Source organism: Erpetoichthys calabaricus, chromosome 2, assembly GCF_900747795.2.
Source record: "Erpetoichthys calabaricus chromosome 2, fErpCal1.3, whole genome shotgun sequence".
NCBI lineage: Eukaryota > Metazoa > Chordata > Cladistia > Polypteriformes > Polypteridae > Erpetoichthys > Erpetoichthys calabaricus.
This window is the reverse complement of record NC_041395.2, coordinates 13,180,314-13,202,558: the sequence shown is the minus strand read 5'-3', so window position 1 is coordinate 13,202,558 and position 22,245 is coordinate 13,180,314. Positions and strand designations below refer to the sequence as shown.

The following is a 22,245-nucleotide window of genomic DNA, read 5'->3' as shown; positions in this document are numbered from 1 at the left end:
CCGTAAAAAGTGAATCCAAAAAGATCGCGGTCATGTTATAAGTGTCTGCTGTTGATGGGTGATACAAGGAACAAGGAACATTATAAATGTGCAGGGCACAGTATTACCTGGCCACGGCCCTGCCTGACTGCTGTGTCTGTGTATAGGAGAGCGGCAGATCCCGCTATAATAAATAACCGTGCTGTTCCTGTTTCACTCTAAATAAAGCTGGTGTTGCTAAAGTACTGAGACTCAGCTTCGTGTTTTGGGGTGCAAGACAGGGACTCACACATCACAACACACACACGTGGTCACAATGCTGTAGTAAACAGTATACGCGCGTACGGATATTGACTATATGAGTGAGGCACACCAACTGAGAACGAGCATGGGAGACGATTACCCACAATCCCGCAGTGAGAGAGAGAGAAGAACCATCAGCTCAGTTGTGATCACGTGACGCTCAGCAGACAAAGCGTATACATACTACTCGTATTGCAAGACCTCGCACGTTTATCAAGTTAAAATTTATTAAAAATTTTAGCTCGTCTTGCAAAACACTCGCAGACCAAGTTACTCGCAATCCATGGTTTTACTGTATATTTAAATTCTAACTTTTGTTAGTTCTTACATCTATTGTTTGAGCCTACTTGCTATGTCGCAGTTACTGTGAATCCAGAATAAATCTCGGCAGTATCAGCTGCAAGACAGAACCTAGGGTTGTTCCCAATAAAACGTAATGTGTATATTGTGTGCATTTGTGCTGCGCCGTGTTCTCCTGGTCTAGATCTGCCATGGTGAGACCACTCTGTCAAATGGCTTTTAAAAGCAAAAGAAACACACTCTCTATTTGCCTTCAGGCTTTCTTTGTGGGACCACCTGCCATCTGTGGACTGTACTGCCTAAGGTACTTATCGCATGTTGGTTCGAGACCTTAAAGCCGGCTTACTTGCCCACTCTTCTATTTTTTTTCTCTGTCCTGTGCAGATCACATCCAGCTCTGTCCCCACCGGTGTGCCTCTTCCTCCAAAGGTGATGAAGACAACTTGGAGTTCTTTCAATCTCAAGAATAAAATCGGAGTATGACTAGGAACTTGTCCAGTTTGCTGTGTGTTCAAATAAACACTCCCAATACTGAATAAAACCTGAATGCTGTTCCTCCGAGTGCCAGAAAAAAGGTTGTTCTGTTCAGTCTTCTCCTTCCTGTCTTTTGTGTAACATGGAAGCCCAAATGTTGACAATATATAAAATGCTAAGAGATGTTTCTGTCTGTTATGGGCCTACCCATGAACCACTGGGCTAGAACCTTGATTTTGGTCTTAATCGAAGGCTTATGACACTATACGCACTGCTGAAGCAAAAAATCAGAGTAGCAGGAACTTCCACCATCATTGTACAGCAAATTGCTTGAAAGGGTGACATGGCAGAAAGGAAAAAGAACAGTAGCGACATCTGCCGAGTATAAAGCATATAATTGAGTCCACTTATAGGAAGAGAAAGAAGAGCAGCTGTGCTATCTGCTAAGCAACAAATACGGGATGCAGAATGCAGCCTCCACAAACTTATCGGTGTTCGTGTCTTTCTTACCGCAAGCTGCTCGATAGGGTGACATGGCGGAAAGGAAAAAAAGAGTGGCGACATCTGCTGAGCGCAAACTGCATGGTTGAGTTTGCTTATAGAAAGAGGAAGAAGAACAGCAATTGCGTTTGCTAAGCATCAAATACAGGATACAGAACGCAACCACCACAAAGTTAGAGGTGTTTGTGTCTTTCTTATAGCAAGCTGCTCAAGAGGGTGAGGTGGCAGAAAGGAAATCAACAGTAAGGACATCTGTTGAATGTTAAATGCATTATTGAGTCTGCTTATAGACAGAGGAAGAAGAAAAGCAATTATCTCTGCTAAGTGTCACAGGATACAGAATGTAACATCCCCAGAGTTAGATGTTTTGGGTCTTTCTTACAGCAAGCTGCTTGAAAGGGTGACATAGCAGAAAAGAAAACAAGAGTGGAGGTTGGTCTCGTCCATTATAGGAGATGGACGTCTGAAGCAGAGCTCTACTAGCAGCGGCTTTATTTTCCTACGTATTTCATATTATTTAGAGGTATCCTGTATTTAATCTGACCAAGGAACTTCCACTACAATATACAAGCATGAGTAACAAGAATAAATGTCAGAAAGAACCGGAAAAGAAACTTAAAGCTGCAAAGTCTTGACAGACATCTGGCCCGAGTGCAAGGTATGGCTTCTCAGAGACTGACCTGGAACAGGCAGACGAATGTGCAGATTTCCTGGGACCCCGCTCCATTGTATCGTCTCCAGTCGAGAGTGAAAATGGGAGGGAAGGTGCAAGTAATACAGGTCGCGATTGTTCACCGATTTCTGAGGATCATTCGAGACTAGAAAAGGCCCTGCAGGATGTGCTCTCATCTACTCATCGCGAGCCCGCAGCCCCTGCTGTAACAGGAGCTGCATTTCCACTTGCGGAGCACGAAATCCGAAACGAACTGTCCGAACTGAAAACTGAACGGAAAGAGATGATCGCTACACTGGCCTCTGCCATGGCTACGGCCATAAATGAGCTTAAGAAGGATAACAAGAATGAGCTTAAGAAGGCGAACATTGAGTTGAAGAAGGATAAAAAAAGACCGGGAAACACGTCTATTTCAAAGTTTTGACGTGAACTTTAAAGGCATATTGGAGAAATTAGAGGAACACATCGAAGAAAATAGATCCAAACTGAAAATGCTTGCCGACCAGATTAATGATGTTACAGATCAGCTGGATGACGTTAAGCAGGCATTCACGGCTTGAGTTGTAACAGCGGAACAATTGGCGTCTAACGCCGATGAAAAACCTACAGCTGCAAATTCCGAATGCAAAAAACTCGGACACAGACTTGTGGCCCTGGAAGATGGGTGCAGAAGAAACAATATAAGAATTGAGGGTATACCTGAGAAACGAGAAAGCTCAAACCCAGTGAAATCTGCAGTAGAATTACTCTCTAAAATAATTGGAGATGATTTTAAACTCGACATTGAGATAGCAGCTGCTTATCGCACATACAGATCAAGCACCTTTAAACCTAGGTCTTTTATTGTCCGCTTCGAGCGATTACGATGCAAGCTTGATGTGATGGCACTTCTCAGACACAAGCAAGAGATTATATTTGAAAATAATCTTATTCGTATTTTCCCCGACTTCTCACCATTAACAGCTGCAAAACGTGCAGCTTACTTTAACATTAAAAATTTGCTACAGAAAGCCGATATCAAATACAGCCTCTTGTATCCCGCCAAACTGAAAGTGGAAGTTCAAGACCAATATTATGTATTTCCAAGCGAGGAGGAAGCTGAAAAGGAATTAAAGAAGCTGTTTCCGACACTTTTTTGAAAGTTAATAAGGAGCTGTATTCTGTCAAGACATGGGAAGGACCTATCATCTGCTGTTGGATCCACTTTTAAAGAGAGTGGTATTATAATTATACATCCTTTTCTTTACTTGGACATTATATGTTTATGTCTTAATTACAGTTATAGACGTGAGTGTGGAAGTGTGGAAGTAATTAAAGTAGGGCTGCGTGTTTTTTTTTTTTTACTACCTTAAAGTAGACTGTTTAACATCATACTCTTGGTTTATTGCTATTTCGACTGTTTATACTATTATATTATACTATTACATTTGGAATTACCATGTTTATCCTAGACTACTTTTTAAAATCATTCCCAGGGTTCTTTCTTTTATTATCTTAATATCTTAAAATTGCTGAAGATTATTTTAAGCTTAAAGACTGTTAGTGATTATATTTTCGGCAGATAGTATTTAGAATTTAGCTGCAATAGATATCTCTTTGTTTTAATTCTCAAACTCCACTGCGGGGTGGGGTTTGTTTTGTTTTGGACGTGCTCTGTCTCTTTGTATGTCAGAGGACCGGGACAACGCGAGGTGGGATCTAGCCTCATGTGGGGAGGCAAAATGGGGGGGTGGGGGGATAAAAGGGGGAGAGAAGGAGAGCAGGCTATATCTAATCTATTCTTCTAATCCTTATAACTATAAATATCAATGCAACAATAGGCTAAAATGCAATAACTCATGGGGAATTTTGAAATTAAGATTAAAACTGCCTCGCTACCAGTTAAGACTATAAAATGAAATTAACAACTCAGAATCAATGTCTCCATGATGGGACAGTTAACTTTGTGAGCTGGAATGTTAAAGGCCTGAATCACAAATTAAAGAGAAAGAAAGTATGCTCTCACCTAACAGGCTTAAAAGCTAAAATAGTATTTTTACAGGAGACCCACTTACTAAGCAAGGATCAGTTCAGACTACAAAAAGACTGGACTGGCCAAATGTTCCACTTTAGCTTTATAAAGAAAACTAGAGGGGTGGGAATTCTCATACACAGAACAGTTCCATTTGTTGGAGAAAGTGCTGCCCTCGATAATATCACAGGATCAAACTGGATTTATTAAAGGCCGACACCTATCTTCCAATCTCCGACGCTTGTTTAATGTTATATATTCACCAGCAAACTCAAACACCCCAGAGATATTACTATCATTAGACGCAGAAAAAGCATTTGATATGATTGAATGGAACTACCTTTTCACTGCATTGGAGAAATTTGGGTTTGGCCCAAATATTTATGCATTGATCAAACTACTGTATACCAATCCAGAAGCTTCAGTTTGTATTAACAACATTTGCTCAGACTACTTTAAGCTAGAACGTGGTACCAGACAAGGATGTCCCTTGTCACCACTGCTGTTTGCAATCGCCATTGAACCACTGGCGGTTCACTGTTGAAATTCTTATCAGATAAAGGGGATTATCAGAGAAGGACTGGAACAGAAAATTTCTCTCTATGCAGATGATATGGTTTTATATATATCAGACCCAGAAAACACTGTGCCTGCAGTTCTAACAGCACTAACAGAATTAATCTGAATAAAAGTATACTCTTTCCAGTGAATTCACAAGCATATAATATTAGATTGGACACCCTACCTTTTACCATAGCAGATCAGTTTAACACTAGAATTACCAGAGCCTACGAAAAAACTCGAAAATCCGTCCCACCTTAAATCGCGTCTTAAATCCGTTTGCACCTCTCTGCCAGAGTCCTTTGTCATCTAAATGTGCTGATAAACACAAGCTACTAGCAGCCAGCTATTCCACCCCCACTGACTTAGAATGAACTTCTCCTAGCTCATGCGTTGCCTTGATTTGATTATCTGGGATTGAAGTGGAGTTTTAGAGTGGAAATAATATAGCGTTATTTGGAATACACGCATTTCATGTGTGTTCCGTTTCTATAGTAGTCTGTGCAAACACAATTTTAAAACAGAAACGTTTTTCATATTCTAATAGTAAATGACAAAATGTAGGCATAAACGATATAATGTATGAAGCCTGAAGTCCATATATCAAAGAAACACTTTCACAAAAGGTACAAATAAGAGAACACGTGCGCTTTTATTCAAAAATATAATTGCACAAAAAAAAAAGCCGCGTTAGCATGCCACATTGACACTCTTACTACAACTGCCGTGGTGGTGTAATGGTATCAGCTCCTGACTGGGAATCAGAGGGTGGCGAGTTCGATCCCACACGGCTCCACTTCAAGAAGTGAACTGCTCTTATTCTTACAATTTTAGAATAACAACATAAATTTGATTTCAGTCTGTAACAGCCGGTGTAACTTATGATACTGGTAAAGGTTAGCTTTTTTTTTTTTTTTAATTCACTTTTCATTCTCGCAGTCGCATTCAGAATCAATCCATACAACCCCATCTGACATAAAGACGCGCTATAGGTCTGCAGTGTACCACGATGCATACTACCGCCCCCCCCCAAAAGGGTTCTGACACACAAACGCTGGCCAAGCTGCCTTCTTCGTATCTTACCGTCACTTGAAATCAGCAGTTCTTAGCATTGCACCACACAAGCTGTCGTATCAACCACCAACTGTAACTTGCTTTCTTTATTCTTCGGTTATAGTCTTGAATAAAAGTGCACTTTTATTTATGTGAAAACAGCTGTGTCAGATGGGGTTATACGGATTGATTCTGAATGTGACTGCGAGAATGAAAAGTGAATTAAAAAAAAAAAAAAAAAAAGCTAACCTTTACCAGTATCATAAGTTACACCGGCTGTTACAGACTGAAATCAAATTTATGTTGTTATTCTAAAATTGTAAGAATAAGAGCAGTTCATTTCTCGAAGTGGAGCCGTGCGGGATCAAACTCACCACCCTCTGATCCCCAGTCAGGAGCTGATACCATTACGCCACCGCGGCGGTTGTAGTAAGAGTGTCAATGTGGCATGCTAACGCGGCTTTTTTTTGTGTGCACGTGTTCTCTTATTTGTACCTTTTGTGAAAGTGTTTCTTTGATATATGGACTTCAGGCTTCATACGTTATATCGTTTATGCCTACATTTTGTGATTTACTATTAGAATATGAAAAATGTTTATGTTTTAAAAATGTGTTTGCACAGACTACTATAGAAACGGAACACACATGAAATGCGTGTATTCCAAATAACGCTATATTATTTCCACTCTAAAACTCCACTTCAATCCCAGATAATCAAATCAAGGCAACGCATGAGCTAGGAGAAGTTCATTCTAAGTCGGTGGGGGGGGGGGGGGGGGGGTGTAATAGCTGGCTGCTAGTAGCTTGTGTTTATCAGCACATTTAGATGACAAAGGACTCTGGCGGAGATGTGCAAACGGCTTTAAGACGCGATTTAAGGTGGGACGGATTTACGAGTTTTTTCGTAGGCTCTGGTAATTCTAGTGTTAAATACCTAGGGGTAAATATCACAAGTAAACATTAAGCTCTTTATCAACAAAAGTTTGGCGTCTGTATGGAAAAAATTAAGCAAGACTTGCATAGATGGTCAACCCTTCATCTCACTCTAGCCGGAAGAATTAACGTTGTTAAGATGAATATCCTTCCTAAACTTCTTTTTTTATTTCAAAACATTCCAATATATATCAATAAATTGTTTTTTAAGCAATTAGATTCAACAATAACCTCATTCATTTGGAACTCAAAACATCCATGTATCCGAAGAGCGACCCTACAAAGACCTCAGGCAGAAGGTGGCATGGCTTTACCTTATTTTCAGTTTTATTACTGGGCAGCAAACATACAAGCCATAAAAACCTGGACACAAATAAATGAACATACACCGGCTTGGTCCGCAATAGAAGTAAAATCCTGTAATACTTCTTTATACTCCCTGCTCTGCGCTCCAATAAATGCAAGTTATCACAAATATACTAATAACCCAATTGTGCTTTACTAACTCAGAATATGGAACCAACTTAGAAAGCATTTTAAGATGGAAAATCTTTTATCTGTGGCACCTCTGCAAGAGAACCACCTCTTTCAATCCTCGCAAACATATCCAGTTTTTAATACCTGGAAAAATTTTCGGATTAAAATGCTCAGAGATCTATATATAGACCCCTAAATCTAATGATGTTTACTTTTATTTATTTGGCTGATGCCTTTTTATAAGGCATCTTATAACATTTGAGATACAACTGGTTACGTTTCTTTTCTTTTATTCCAATTGGAGCCAAGGTGGCTGAAGTGATTTACTAAGGGTCACAGAGTGTAAATGGCAGGATTTGAACCCCACAGACTCAGGGTTTGAAGTCCAAAGCCTTAACCACTGCACCACAATGACTTCTGAAATGTATTGGTTGGACCAAATCTTATTGAGGGGCTTCATAGAAAAGGAGATTAATACATATGCACTCACAATGTCTTTCTTTCTTTCTTTCTTTCTTTCTTTCTTTCTTTCTTTCTTTCTTTCTTTGTTTACACACAAAGGAAATTTATTTTCATTTCACTTCAACAATTTGAACTGTATTGTTAAGTCTGTTGCATAAAATCCTAACGAAAATTCATTTTAATTCCAGGTTGGAAGCGTTAAACAAGACAAACACCAAATGGGATGATACTTTAACAAGGCACTAAAGGGAGTAACAGAAAGCAAACATAAAGTTAAACATGAAGCAGCATGGACCGTACGGGCCTAAATAAGCAGATGCAGATGACCTTTTCAAACAGAGTGGCAGCTCACACCGTTTTTTTGGTTTCACTTTCTGTTTCTTCTTACGACTAGGCAAGGCAGTGTGACATAGTGTCTGGGGAATTGAGTTTTATACCTCCTATTGCTCACTTTGTGACCTTCAGGAAGAAGTATAACCTGTCTGTGCACCCACTGTGAAAAAATGTATGTAAATCCTAATTTATCCTGATCTTGTAAGTCACCTTGGGTGAAGTTGTCCAATAAATGTACAATCGTCATCATTCTCTCTACTTTTCTGTCACCTCTAGACCTCTGATAAACCTTGCCTTGTTCAGGTCATATGCCTGTCTTGGATTTTATAAGTGAATATAATTTGGGGTTCACATTAAGCTCAAGGGTCCACAAGAGAACATCGCCCTCTGGAGTCTGCACTTCCAAGCCCCGTATTTATGAAAAGAACCACACTCTCTGATCGTGGCTGTAGATTATAATAGTCATTTGAAAAATGGCCTGTCCAGAGGGCAAACTATTAAGTAATGGCCAGGAGGGATAGATAGATAGATAGATAGATAGATAGATAGATAGATAGATAGATAGATAGATAGATAGATAGATAGATAGATAGATAGATAGATAGATAGATAGATTGGCACTGTATACAGTCATATGAAAAAGTTTGGGAACCCCTCTCAGCCTGCATAATAATTGACTCTCCTTTCAACAAAAAAGATAACAGTGGTTTGTCTTTCATTTCCTAGGAACATCTGAGTACTGCGGTGTTTTCCGAACAAAGATTTTTAGTGACGCAGTATTTAGTTGTATGGAATTAAATCAAATGTGAAAAACTGGCTGTGCACAAATGTGGGTCCCCTTGTCATTGTGCTGATTTGAATGCCTGTCACTGCTCAATGCTGATTACTTACAACACCAAATTGGTTGATGAGCTCATTAAGCCTTGAACTTCACAGACAGGTGTGTCCCATCATGAGATATAAAGGTATTTAAGGTGGTCAATTGCAAGATGTGCTTCCTTCCCTTTGACTCTCCTCTGAAGAGTGATAGCATGGGATCCTCAAAGCAACTCTCCAAAGATCTGAACACAAAGATTGTTCAGTCTCATGATTTAGGGCAGGGGTGTTGAACTCCAGTCCTAGAGGGCCGCAGTGGCTGCAGGTTTTCATTCTAAACATCTTCTTAATTAGTGACCAGTTTTTGCTGCTAATTACTTTTAATTAACTTGACTCAGGTCCCTTAGTTGTTTCTTTTTCCTTAATTAGCGGCCAAACAATAATGAGACATGAAACAAGCGGCCACATGACCAGCTCACCTGTGCCCATTACACAATATATGAAAACAGAGAAAGGTGGAGGTCTCAGTAAGTCTGATCTCTCAGATCATCAAAACATCTTGACGGTGTTCTTAGAAAAAAACATAAAATCATTAGTTTTAGAAATGTCTGCTGTGGCAGAAAGAATAATTAAATAGCGGGTTTAAATAACAGCAAGCATTGGCTTTTCATTAAGAAACTGGTTGGAGTCTGAAGCTCCAGTTTAGCTGGTCATCTGTTGGCTCATTTCAAATCGCATTTCTGTTTGGCTGTCATTTAATGAGGAAGGAATCCTTCTAACAGGGCTATTAAAATGAAGGGAAAAAAGTGAATTAGCAGTGAAAACTGGTCACTGATTAGGAAAAGGGTTAGAATGAAAACCTGTAGCCACTGCGGCCCTCCAGGCCTGGAGTTCAACACCTGTGGTTTAGGGGAAGGTTACAAAGCTATCTCAGAGGTTTAAACTGTCAGTTTCAACTGTAAGGAATGGAATCAGGAAATGGAAGGCCATAGGCACAGTTGCTGTTAAACCCAGCAGGTCTGGCAGGACAAGAAAAATACAGGAGCGGCATATGGGCAGGTTTGTGAGAATGGTTACAGACAATCCACAGATCACCTCCAAACACCTGCAAGAACATCTTGCTGCAGATGGTGTATCTGTACATCGTTCTACAATTCAGCGCAATTTGCACAAAGAACATCTGTATGGCAGGGTGATGAGAAAGAAGCCCTTTCTGCACTCACACCACAAACAGAGTCGCTTGTTGTATGCAAATGCTCATTTAGACAAGGGAACAAAGTGCTTTGGACTGATGAGACAAAAATTGAGTTATTTGGTCATAATAAAAAGCGCTTTGCATGGCAGAAGAAGAACACCACATTCCAAGAAAAACACCTGCTACCTACTGTCAAATTTGGTGGAGGTTCCATCATGCTGTGGGGCTGTGTGGCTAGTTCAGGGACTGGGGCCCTTGTTAAAGTTGAGGGTCAGATGAATTCAACCCAATATCAACAAATTCTTCAGGATAATGTTCAAGCATCAGTCACAAAGTTGAAGTTATGCAGGGGTTGGATATTCCAACAAGACAATGACCCAAAACACAGTTGGAAATCTACTTCATTAAGGCATTCATGCAGAGGGAGAAGTACAATGTTCTGGAATGGCCGTCACAGTCCCCTGACTTGAAGATCATCAAAAATCTATGGGATGATTTGAAGCAGGCTGTCCATTACACCAAAATAATTTTATATAAAATAAAAGTCTATTATATTTATTCTGGTTCTTCTTATACATTTGAGTTGAGCCACCACCCTTGAAATTTCTGTGCATATAACAAATGTGCATTCTCGTCTATAGGACATCTGCTTAGTCATCTCTTTGTCATCCTTCAGTTCATTGTGTATATGACATCAACCTTTCTTCTGGTACATTCTTTATTTACTTGACCATCTCAGTATTTTTCTTATAGTTCATTGTACATTTTGTTGTTCACTTCACCTTTATCTGGTTTCCTGTTATGCCTGAACAGGTTTCTGACATTTTTTAAACCTTTATGCTATTTCTTTAAGATGAATGCTGTTACCCTAAAATTATTCTTCCACACCTGGCACCTTCCATCTTGTCCAGAGGTCATGCCGTCATCCAGCTGGGATGCCCATCTGTCCTCTGTGGCACTCACACTGGTAATTTGGGGTTTTGTTAAGGTGCCCACATTAAAACAACATGAAATTCTGCCTTGGCTAATAGTATGTTTGTGTCAAAAGCAAATCTATTTTACAAATTAGTTTGCAGCTGTGCTCTTAAATAACAGAGTTAAAATGTCATGGAAATATTTTTACATCAGTTATTTTGAAGAACCCGTGCACTGCATACATCTTGCAGTTGTTGTCGCTATAATGAGCGTTTCACCCTTGCCTGTTTAGAAATCCAGCCACACTGTTGACTTTCTGTTTCAATGTGCTTTAGTCATTTCTTTTTGCCCTCTGTCTTTATATAAAGTTTTTTTTTTTTTTTTTTAATTTGAACAGTTCTGAAAATTAATTTCATGAAGGATGCTTATTTTTAATGCAATCTCACTTCCTAAATTGCACAATGTAAAACAAAATGGAACAACACAGGTAACCCTTACCCTAAACCTAACCCTAATCTAGACATCCACCAAATATTGGGTTAACAATATCTGAAGTAGTCAAAGAAGGGAACCAAAAGGCAGTAATAATTCATTAATAATAATAAATTACATTTATATAGCGCTTTTCTCAGTATTCAAAGCGCTATCCACACAAGGAGGAACCGGGAAGCAAACCCACAATCTTCCAAAGTCTCCTTACTGCAAAGCAGCAGTACTACCACTGCACCACCTGTGAGGGTGTAAAGTAAAGGATGGCACAGTGAAAGTTCACCCAATATACTGCTATGACAGTATTGTAGTGTTTCTCAAACTATGGGACAGCTCAGCTATTTAAAATTAATGATGTTAGAAATAATATAGTAGAGCTGCGGAATGGCAGCTCTGAGGCTAGGAATCTGCACTGGCAATCGGAAGGGTGCCAGTTCGAATCCCATAAATGCCAATAGGGACTCTGCTCTGTTGGGACCTTGATCCAGGCCCTTAACCTGCAATTGCTGAGCGCTTTGAGTAGTGAGAAAAGTGCTATATAAATGCAAAGATTTATTATTACATCCCCCAATGCCATTCGTATTAAATCCTGGTATTCCATTTTAAGTGAATTAAATTCTTTCACCAAGATAGATCTTCCTGATTTATATAGAATAATTTCTCAACTGAGACCTTCCACCTGCGTCCTTGACCCAATACCAACAAGTTTTTTCAAAGAAGTATCGGGCGTGCTAATTGATAGTAGTCTTGACATAGTAAACTCGTCATTAGATATGGGGGTCTTCCCAGACTGTCTTAAGACTGCTGTTGTTAAACCCCTGCTGAAGAAAAATAATCTTGACTCCTCTGTTGTGGACAATTACAGGTTTGAGTCCAGAACAGAACTAACTGGCGAGGCTAAGATGGTGGGTTTCTAAAGTGTGGCAGAGGAAGTTAGGTAATTATGACTGGACCCGGAAGTGACGTCATCGGGCTCTTGACCAGAAGGGGCATCTTCTAAACTAGAAGTGACGTTAATCTGGCTTGTGACCGGAAGGGGCCGCGTTCTAGACCGGAAGTGACGTCATGGAGGCCAGGCAGAATTTCCCATTAAGGGTCTGCAGTGGAAAAAGACAAAGGACCAGTGCACCTCGCCACCCCCTGGTCTGGTGTGGAATTACCTTCCTTCAAGCCCTTTAGCTGCCTCCCATGCGCACGTGTGTGATACGTGTTACTTTGTGGTAGCCGAAGTGTGCGTATAATTAATGAAAGAAATTTTAATATAATAACTGAAGCTTAAACAATAACTGTTTAGTTTTTAGTAACCAATTATTCAAGATGTAGCCATAAGTGGCCCAAATGTGCATATAATTAACCCTTAAACCACCAGAACCGGCTATATTCGGTTCCCAATGCAATTTGCCAGCACGCCAGAGCTAATTCGTCTGTGTCATCCATTCAGTGAGCAGCCAGCTCATGACCACTGGCACCCCCTAGCGAATTAGCATCACTGTCCTTGGGATTGTACCGCTGCACTAGACTAGCCTGCAGTCATCAGTGCTTACCTCTGTGTGCTTCTGTGCCGCCAGTTCAAGCGCAGTTGGCTCAGTGATTTACTGAATTTCATCAATGGCGTCAGTCACACCTTGTACATATCATAATTGATTGTTGCAGTAGTTTTTTTTTATACTTTTTACAGTTCATTGGCAGCATGTAAAATGATCAGTGCTGCAGTAATTGTGATGCTCTTTGCATGAAAAAAAATGCGTTCCATTAAAATTGTACTTTTTCATTGTGAATTATGACATTTACTTACAAATGTGGCAAAAAAGTATTTGGCGTCCAGGGGAGTATTAACCCCCGAGTATGTGGCAGTTTAAGGGTTAATAAAACAAATGGCAATATAATAATTGCAGCTTAATTTAAAAAAGGAGGAAAGGGATGGCCAAAAAAGAAGTAAAATATAAAATAAAGTAAAAAAAAATAATAATAATTTCTATGAAAAATAATTCATGCGATCCCTGCTCCCTTTTGAGAGGTGACATAAATAGCATTTTAAAATGGTAAAATTCTTATCGATTTTGTTTTTAACATTTAATTTAAACAAGTTTAAAATATTCAGAATCAAAGTAAAATGTAAAGCCTGGTTAGTTTACTGACTCAGATTGAATATATTTTTAAAGAATAGGACCAAAAGATAAACATAATTAGAACAAGCCAAAGTCAAGGCAAAAAATCAAATGGATCAGAACAGATAAATTAAAATAAAGAACCAAAAATGGAAGACCAGTACTAGAAGTGCAGAATCTAAATACTTGGCGTCCAAAGAAAGGATTTTTTCACAGCCACATTTAAGGGGTTTGTCCTTGAGCCGTTTACTTTCTAATTTACAATGATGAGATTGAGTCCAGTATATTTAGTAAACTTGTGAAATTTGCAGATGACTCTAAAATTAGAGAAACGGCAGACAAATAGGAGACCCAAAGAAGCTTCAGAACTGGGCAAACAGTCAAAAACTTCAATTTAATGTGGGAAAGTGCAAAGTACTACACATGGACAAATAGGAAATCTATATATATATATAAAATCCAACATCTGTCTGTCTGTCTGTCTGTCCACTTTTCACGAGAGAACTGCTTAACGGATTTAGATCGGATTTTTTTCTATAATTTGCTTGAACATTCTGGTTGATGGCAGCATGGTGGCGCAGTGGGTAGCGCTGCTGCCTCGCAGTTGGGCGACCAGGGGACCTGGGTTCGCTTCCCGGGTCCTCCCTGCGTGGAGTTTGCATGTTCTCCCCGTGTCTGAGTGGGTTTCCTCCGGGTGCTCCGGTTTCCTCCCATAGTCCAAAGACATGCAGGTTAGGTGGATTGGCGATTCTAAATTGGCCCTAGTGTGTGCTTGGTGTGTGGGTGTGTTTGTGTGTGTCCTGCGGTGCGTTGGCACCCTGCCCAGGGTTGGTTCCTGCCTTGTGCCCTGTGTTGGCTGGGATTGGCTCCAGCAGACCCCCGTGACTCTGTGTTCGGATTCAGCAGGTTGGAAAATGGATGGATGGATTCTGGTTGATTTTGCAACCTCTCTCATTGCACTAAGTATCATAGTTCACTTGCAGTAAAGATTTATTTGCGTGAATCCGAGAGACACACAGTTGGCCATGGGGAGGGTGGTAGGTTCATCCTCACTCACGCGTCAGCCTTGGGACGTACCATACCTTCGCTTAGCTAGCGAACGAGAGAACTAATTTACGAATTTAGATTGGGTATTTTCTCTAATTTTCTTGAACATTCTGGTTAATTTTGCAACTTCTCTCATCACGCTAAGAATCATAGTTCGCTTGCAGGAGTGATAAACTCCAGCTAATCAGAGATAGAGGCTGTGGGCCGAGGGAAGGGCCCTCCTCACTGTCCTGTTTCACTACTACACGGGCGTAGCCACAGGGGACAGCTAGTCTAATAAAAATACAAGATGGGAGACACCATCCTACAGCAAGAGACTTCTGAAATGGATTTAGAGATTTATTTTAACACAACATTTTTATCATCTAAGCAATGTGCAGAAGCAATTGAAAAGGCAAATAAAATGTTATATCGTAAAAACTGTGGAATTCAGTACAAGTCACAGGAGGTTCTGCTCAAGCTTTATACTGGTGAGGCCTCATCTGGAGTAGTGGGTGCAGTTTGGGTCTCCCGTCTACAAAAAGGACATAGCAGCACTAGAAAAAGTTCAGAGAAGAGTGATAAGGCTAATTCCATGGCTACAGGAGATGAGCTATGAGGAAATGTTAAAGGATTTAGGAGTCATGGTGGGCTCAACGCTATCAACTGCCAGATAGTGTTCAGAAGCCATTAAGAAGGCAAACAGAATCACAGGTTATATAGCGCCTTGATGTGTGGAGTACAAGTCACAGGAGGTTCTGCTCAAGCTTTATAACACACTGGTGAGGCCTCACCTGGAGTCCTGGGTGCAGTTTTGGTCTCCAGGCTACAAAAAGCAGTAATAGACAAAGTCCAGAGAAGAACATTGTGAGAACCCGGGTCTGAACAGCATCAGACAAACACCACTTCTTTATAAATAGCACACGTTTATTCATTAAACACATTCCCGCACAGCACACAGTGCTCCCAGCACTAACCACCTTGTACATGACCCTGTTCATGGGCTGCCTTTCCTCTCTTCACGGGAGCTTCGTCCTGCTCCCACTCCCGACTCCAGCTCCCAGATTGTAGGGAGGCGGCCCCTTTTATGTTCACCCGGACATGCTCCAGGTGCCTGATGACACTCTTCCGGCAGCACTTCTTGGTGTGGTGGAAGTGCTGCCCTTGCACCTGGAAGCACTCCGGGCATCCCTGGAAGGATCTTCTTCCACCTTTCCAGGTGTGGAGGAAGTGCCTGTTTCCTGGGCTCCATGAGGCTCGGGGCACCCCCTGGCATTGGCCACAAGCCCCAGTGGGCTTGAGCCTCCTTGCTCCTTTCCCGTGGTCTCCTCAAGATCCAGGGCAATTGCCCCCTCGTGGCCCAGGGGACGTATAAGCCACCTCCCAGTCCTTCCAGGTGTCCCAGCTGGGGCTGTCACCCAGCCTGAGTGCAGTTTGGGTCCCCAGGCTACAAAAAGGACATAGCAGGACTAGAAATGGTCCAGAGAAGAGCGACTGGGCTGATTCAGGGCTACAGGGGATGAGTTAAGAGGAAAGATTAAAGGAGCTGAGCCTTTACAGTTTCAGCAAAAGGAGATGACATGAAGAAGAGGTGACATGAATGGAGTCTTTAAAATTATGAAGGGGATTAGTTCAGTGGATCAAGACTGTTATTTTAAAACAAATTCATCAGGAACACTGGGGCACCTTTGGGAACTTGTTGAGGGTTAATTTCACTCAAATATTAGCAAGTTAGTCTACACAGAGACATGGAATAAGTGATCAATAAGTGTGGTAGACAGTAGGACTTTAGGGACCTTTGAAACCCAACGTGATGTTATTCTAGAAGAATGAAGTGAATGGGACTGGTGAGATTTGTTGAGCTGAATGGCCTGTTCTCATCTAGAATGTTCTAATGAATGCAAATGAGTTGACGTTATGTTCAGATTATATAATGCACTAGTGTCACTAAATCAGCAGTACTGGGTGCAGTTCTGGTGACCACAGTACAAGCAAGACACAGGAGCACTTGAAGCTGTGCATAGGAGATCAACCAAGTACGTACATCCGAGGACTTAAGGACATGTCCTACTGTGACAGACTCCGAGAATTAAACCTGTTTATCCCTGAGCAAAGGAGACTGCGTGGGGACCTAATCCATCCATCCATCCATCCATTTTCAAACTCGCTGAATCCGAACACAGGGTCACGGGGGTCTGCTGGAGCCAATCCCAGCCAACACAGGGCACAAGGCAGGAACCAATCCTGGGCAGGGTTCCAACTCACCGCAGGACACACACAAACACACCCACACACCAAGCACACAATAGGGCCAATTTAGAATCGCCAATCCACCTAACCTGCATGTCTTTGGACTGTGGGAGGAAACCGGAGCACCCAAAGGAAACCCACGCAGACACGGGGAGAACATGTAAACCTAATGGGACCTAATCCAGGTCTTCAAAATTCTCAAAGGCATTGATAAAGTAGATTAATCAGAATTCTGTTATCTTAACTTTGAATTGCATACGTAAGGACACCAATGTAAATTAGGAGAAAATGCCTTTAGGACTGAAGACAGGAAGCACTTTACACAAAGAGTTGTGGGAATCTGTGGAGTCATGTAGTTGAAGCAGAAATCTCGACAACCTTTATGAAGGATCTGGATGAGCTATGGCGACAGCTTAGCTGTAATTTAAACACATGGGCTTGATGGACTAAATGGTCTCAAATTTCATACGTTCTTATGTTTACAGCCAATCTTCCATACCAACCTCCTGTAAGTACGGCTGTGCTGATGACATCACCAATCATCAAGAGGAATTCTGGGAGGCAATCGTCCGTGGTGGTGCCACAAACTAAATAAAGATGTTGAAATAACATCTCTATATATAATCTTCATTTGGATCTTGATCTTTGTTTGTCCGCGAATGAATTAGAAGAAGAAGCACTAGGTGGCAGTAGAGAGACAGCTAAAACATAGGCATTGCATTAAGAATCTCCTCCAGGCTTATACTACTGAAGACTGTAGTACTCCAGTCACACCTCAAAACACAGACATTCAAACTAAACAAATTGTTGTGCTTAAAATTAACTAATCTTTATATATAATCTTCATTTGGATCTTGATCTTTGTTTGTCCGCGAATTCCACGCATGTGTAGACCACCTTCTAGTTTAGTACGTTGTTGTTGGATGTCAACAATGTGCCGGAATAACAAAAGGTGTGGTGGACAGTGTTACGCTGGTTAGCTCCTGAGGCCTGGTTAGAGAATGAGATTGCCGAAGATAAAGGTGCGTGCCTACGTAACATATGAATGAAAGAAAGACAGTGGGTAAAATGAATGACAACGTAACAGCACGTTCCGGAAATTATTATTGTTACGTTGTAGCCAGCGAGTGCTGCGCATCTCACAGTTGTACCGTGGCTTGCTCACATGTCAGTGAAGTGATCCCTATTTATGCTTTAAAGAGCCTGGATACCTATGTGTCCCCCTTTTATAACCATTGCTCCATGTACATTGCCTTACTCTTTGGATTGCCAGAAAGCAACCTGTGAGATTGGAGAAAGGTTGAGAAGAGATCGTGAGAGGAAACGACAGCGTCGTGAAAACGAGACGGACTGTGAACAGAGAGAAGCAGAAATGCTCCTACACCACCACATAATTACTGTTCGGACAGTGATTCCGAGTAGGCCGTTCCTATCGAGTCAATGTCCAAGGGTTTTCTTTTGTAATTTTGTTTCCCTTATAAAAAATCATACTGCTGTGCGACGAAGGGCCCAGTTCACGACTGGCAGCCGCGTTTAAACAGGGAGCCCTTCACAGACAACTTTAACACGCACAACGTAGTTGGGCGCACATGGCTAGTAATGGTAATAATTTCCAACTTTTTAAAAATTACTCTCTAATGGGAACCTAATGTTATTTTTAGAGTCATTGACCTGATTAGATCGATGTCTACGTTGTCTATTAATGAACCCATAAAAAATGCATACAGTAAATCATAAAAGTCGGGGTATCATCATGGATCTAGATAAGCAACAAAATTAGTTGTGAACTTCTCCTTTAAACAACACCAGTAACAATTTATTAGACCTTCATAATATTATGCTACATTTAGTACCTTAAGTAGCAATTGCATAGTAATTATTTTTTGTTATAATCAGCACCTTGTGTTTTAAAGAGAGATCAATAATGTCAAGTTGTGTGTCACCTGCACTGCTCTCCCGATTGAAAAAGTAATTAATGTTGATTGTTTTCAGCACAGCAGCAGGTGGGATCACCTAAGTGTTAGACTTGTGTTTGAAATATTTTTTTGTCTGTTAAAAGGCACATGTTGTTTATATGAATCTTAAATTAATTTTCTTGCCTTTTAGCAGTTGTCACAACATGGTATCAGCTGGCTGGCATTTTTTGAGAAAAGTTTGTGTGTTTACCTTCTGTTTTATTTTCTCATGCCTTTAAGCTATAGAGCATAAATTGAGGTGGAAGAAAGTACATTATCTTATTATTTCCTTCTAGCAAACATGTTTTCACTTAAAGATATAAGTTATACTGTGTTTGTACTACTCTGACTATACACTGTACAGACAACTGGAAAAATACTTCTGGATTTATAGCTGATTTTTCAACATTAGCACAAACCCACTGCTATAAGCTGATGGCCATTTTAATCAGTTGTTATTATGTACGCAGTCAGAAAGTTTTCACTTTTTTCACATTTTATTGTGTTGCTGCCTAACACTAAAACCATTGAAATGATCTTTTTTTCCACATAAACTGAATGACGAAGCAAAAACAGGATTCTGTGTCCAAATGGAAAAATAGAGGAAAATGCAAATATTAACACAAGTATTCAGACTAGATAGATAGATAGATAGATATTTTATTAATCCCATGGGGAAATTCCCATACTCCAGCAGCAGCATACTGATAAAGAACAATATTAAATTAAAGAGTGATAACAATGCAGGTATACAGACAGATAGTAACTTTATATAATGTTAATGTTTACCCCCCCGGGTGGAATTGAAGAGTCGCATAGTGTGGTGGAGGAACGATCTCCTCAGTCTGTCAGTGGAACAGGACGGTGACAGCAGTCTGTCGCTGAAGCTGCTCCTCTGTCTGGAGATGATCCTGTTCAGTGGATGCGGTGGATTCTCCATGATTGACAGGAGTCTGCTCAGCGCCCGTCGCTCTGCCACAGATGTCAAACTGTCCAGCTCCGTGCCTACAATAGATCCTGCTTTCCTCACCAGTTTGTCCAGGCGTGAGGCGTCCCTCTTCTTTATGCTGCCTCCCCAGCACACAACCACGTAGAAGAGGGCGCTCGCCACAACAGTCTGGTAGAACATCTGCAGCATCTTATTGCAGATGTTGAAGGATGCCAGCCTTCTAAGGAAGTATAGTCGGCTCTGTCCTCTCTTGCACAGAGCATCAGTATTGGCAGTCCAGTCCAGTTTATCATCCAGCTGCACTCCCAGGTATTTATAGGTCTGCACCCTCTGCACACAGTCACCTCTGATGATCACGGGGTCCATGAGGGGCCTGGGCCTCCTAAAATCCACCACCAGCTCCTTGGTTTTGCTGGTGTTCAGGTGTAGGTGGTTTGAGTCACACCATTTAACAAAGTCCTTGATTAAGTTCCTATACTCCTCTTTCTGTCCAAGTACTCAGTACTTGGGTCTGACATGACACTGGATTTGGAGATTTTCTGCCATTCTTCTTTTTTTTATTCTTTTTTATTGATTTTATTGAAATCACACAACATTCCATACAAATAGATAAATTTTACAAGAATAAGATTGAAAACAAATCAACCCCCACCCCTGAGAAAGAGAGCATGGGCAGCAGAATAAAACTTAAACCTAGTAAAAATAAGCAAATAGATAAATTAATAAGTGAATATAGATAAATGGAGAATAACAATAATAATAATAATTCTTTACTTTTATATAGCGCTTTTCTCACTACTGAAAGCGCTCAAAATTTCACTTGCGCTGGCCAGGAATTGAACCCAGGTCAACTGCTTGGAAGGCAGCTATGCTAACCACTATACCACCAACGCTACACAATGAAGAAAAGGAAAAAAAAAAAAAGAGAATAAGGAGAGAATCTGCTTCCTCGGTGCTTTAAAAGCCTATTCTAAAATGTTATTGATTTGAACCTGCCAGGTTTGGAAAAATTTCTGTACAGATCCTGTAAGTGAGAATATTATTTTTCCAATTTCAAATAATATATAAGATCAGTTACCCACTGACTGAAAAGGGGAGAGTTAGGATTCTTCCAGTTGAGCAAGATAAGTCTCCGTGCCAATAGTGAAGTAAAGGCAATTACAGTTTGTTTGTCCTTCTCCACTTTAAACCCATCTGGAAGGACACCAAACAGAACTGTTAGTGGATTAGGAGGGATTGGGACACCAAGGATGTCAGAAAGCCATTTAAAAATCTTGGTCCAAAATGATGTTAATTTGGTACAGGCCCAAAACGTGTGACCCAGTGAGGCTGGAGCTTGATTGCAGTGTTCGCAAGTTGGATCTTGCCCTGGACACATTTTGGACAATTTTAAGCGAGACAGATGTGCTCGATATATAATTTTTAGTTAAATAATTGTATGCTTTGCACATATGGAGCTCGAGTGAATTCTCTGCATTGCTACCTTCCACTCCTTTTCTGATTTGTTGAGTGAGAGATCCTTTTCCCACTGTCCTCTTGGATCTTTAAAAGGGAGGGACTGTAAAATGGCTTTATATATTGCAGAGATGCTGTCTAAGTCCTTGAAACTGATGAATATTTTTTCCAGCATAGTGGAAGGTGGGAGATGAGGAAAACTGGGCAGGTTCTGTTTAACAAAGTTTCTAATTTGAAAGTACTGAAAGAAATGCGTTGCTGGAAAGTTAAATTTCGAATGTAATTGTTTGTAGGATGTAAAGACGTTGTCTATGTACAGATCTCTAAGTGATTTAATCCCAAATGTTTTCCAGACATTAAAAACTGCATACATTATGTTTGCGAGGGTTGAAAAAGGTGGTTCTCGTGCAGAGGTTCCACAGATAAAAGATTCTCCATCTTAAAATGCTTCCTACATTGGTTCCATATTCTGAGTGAGTGAAGCACAATTGGGTTATTAGTATATTGGCGATAATTTGCATTTATTTGGGGCGCAAAGCAAGGAATATAAAGATGAACTGCAGGATTCTATTTCTATTGCAGACCAAGCCTGCATATTTTCATCTATTTGTGTCAATGTCCAGGTTTTTATATATTGTATGTTTGCTGCCCAATAGTAAAAATGAAAGTTAGGTAGAGCCATGCCACCTTCTGCCTTTGGCCTTTGTAGGGTCGCTCTTTGGATACGTGGATGTTTTGAATCTATACTAATAAAAGGAAAAGCCCTCACTGACTCACTCATCACTAATTCTCCAACTTCCCGTGTAGGTAGAAGGCTGAAATTTGGCAGGCTCATTCCTTACAGCTTACTTACAAAAGTTAAGCAGGTTTCATTTCGAAATCCTACGCATAACGGTCATAACGGTCTACAACGTCCGCCATGTTAAACGTTCTTATTTATGGACCCATCTTCACGAAATTTGGTAGGCGGCTTCCCTGTAAGGCCATCCGTCGCTCCGGTCTCTTCATTCCCTTCCTTGCTTCTCCA

At 40.7% G+C, this 22,245-nt stretch overlaps 1 non-coding gene across 1 annotated transcript; it reads right to left on the bottom strand.

Annotated features, from left to right (window-relative positions):
• Positions 1-20,584: 20,584 nt before the first annotated feature.
• trnag-ucc (transfer RNA glycine (anticodon UCC)) lies at positions 20,585-20,656 on the bottom strand. The gene has a single exon. It is a non-coding gene; the product is annotated as a tRNA-Gly (tRNA).
• Positions 20,657-22,245: the final 1,589 nt, after the last annotated feature.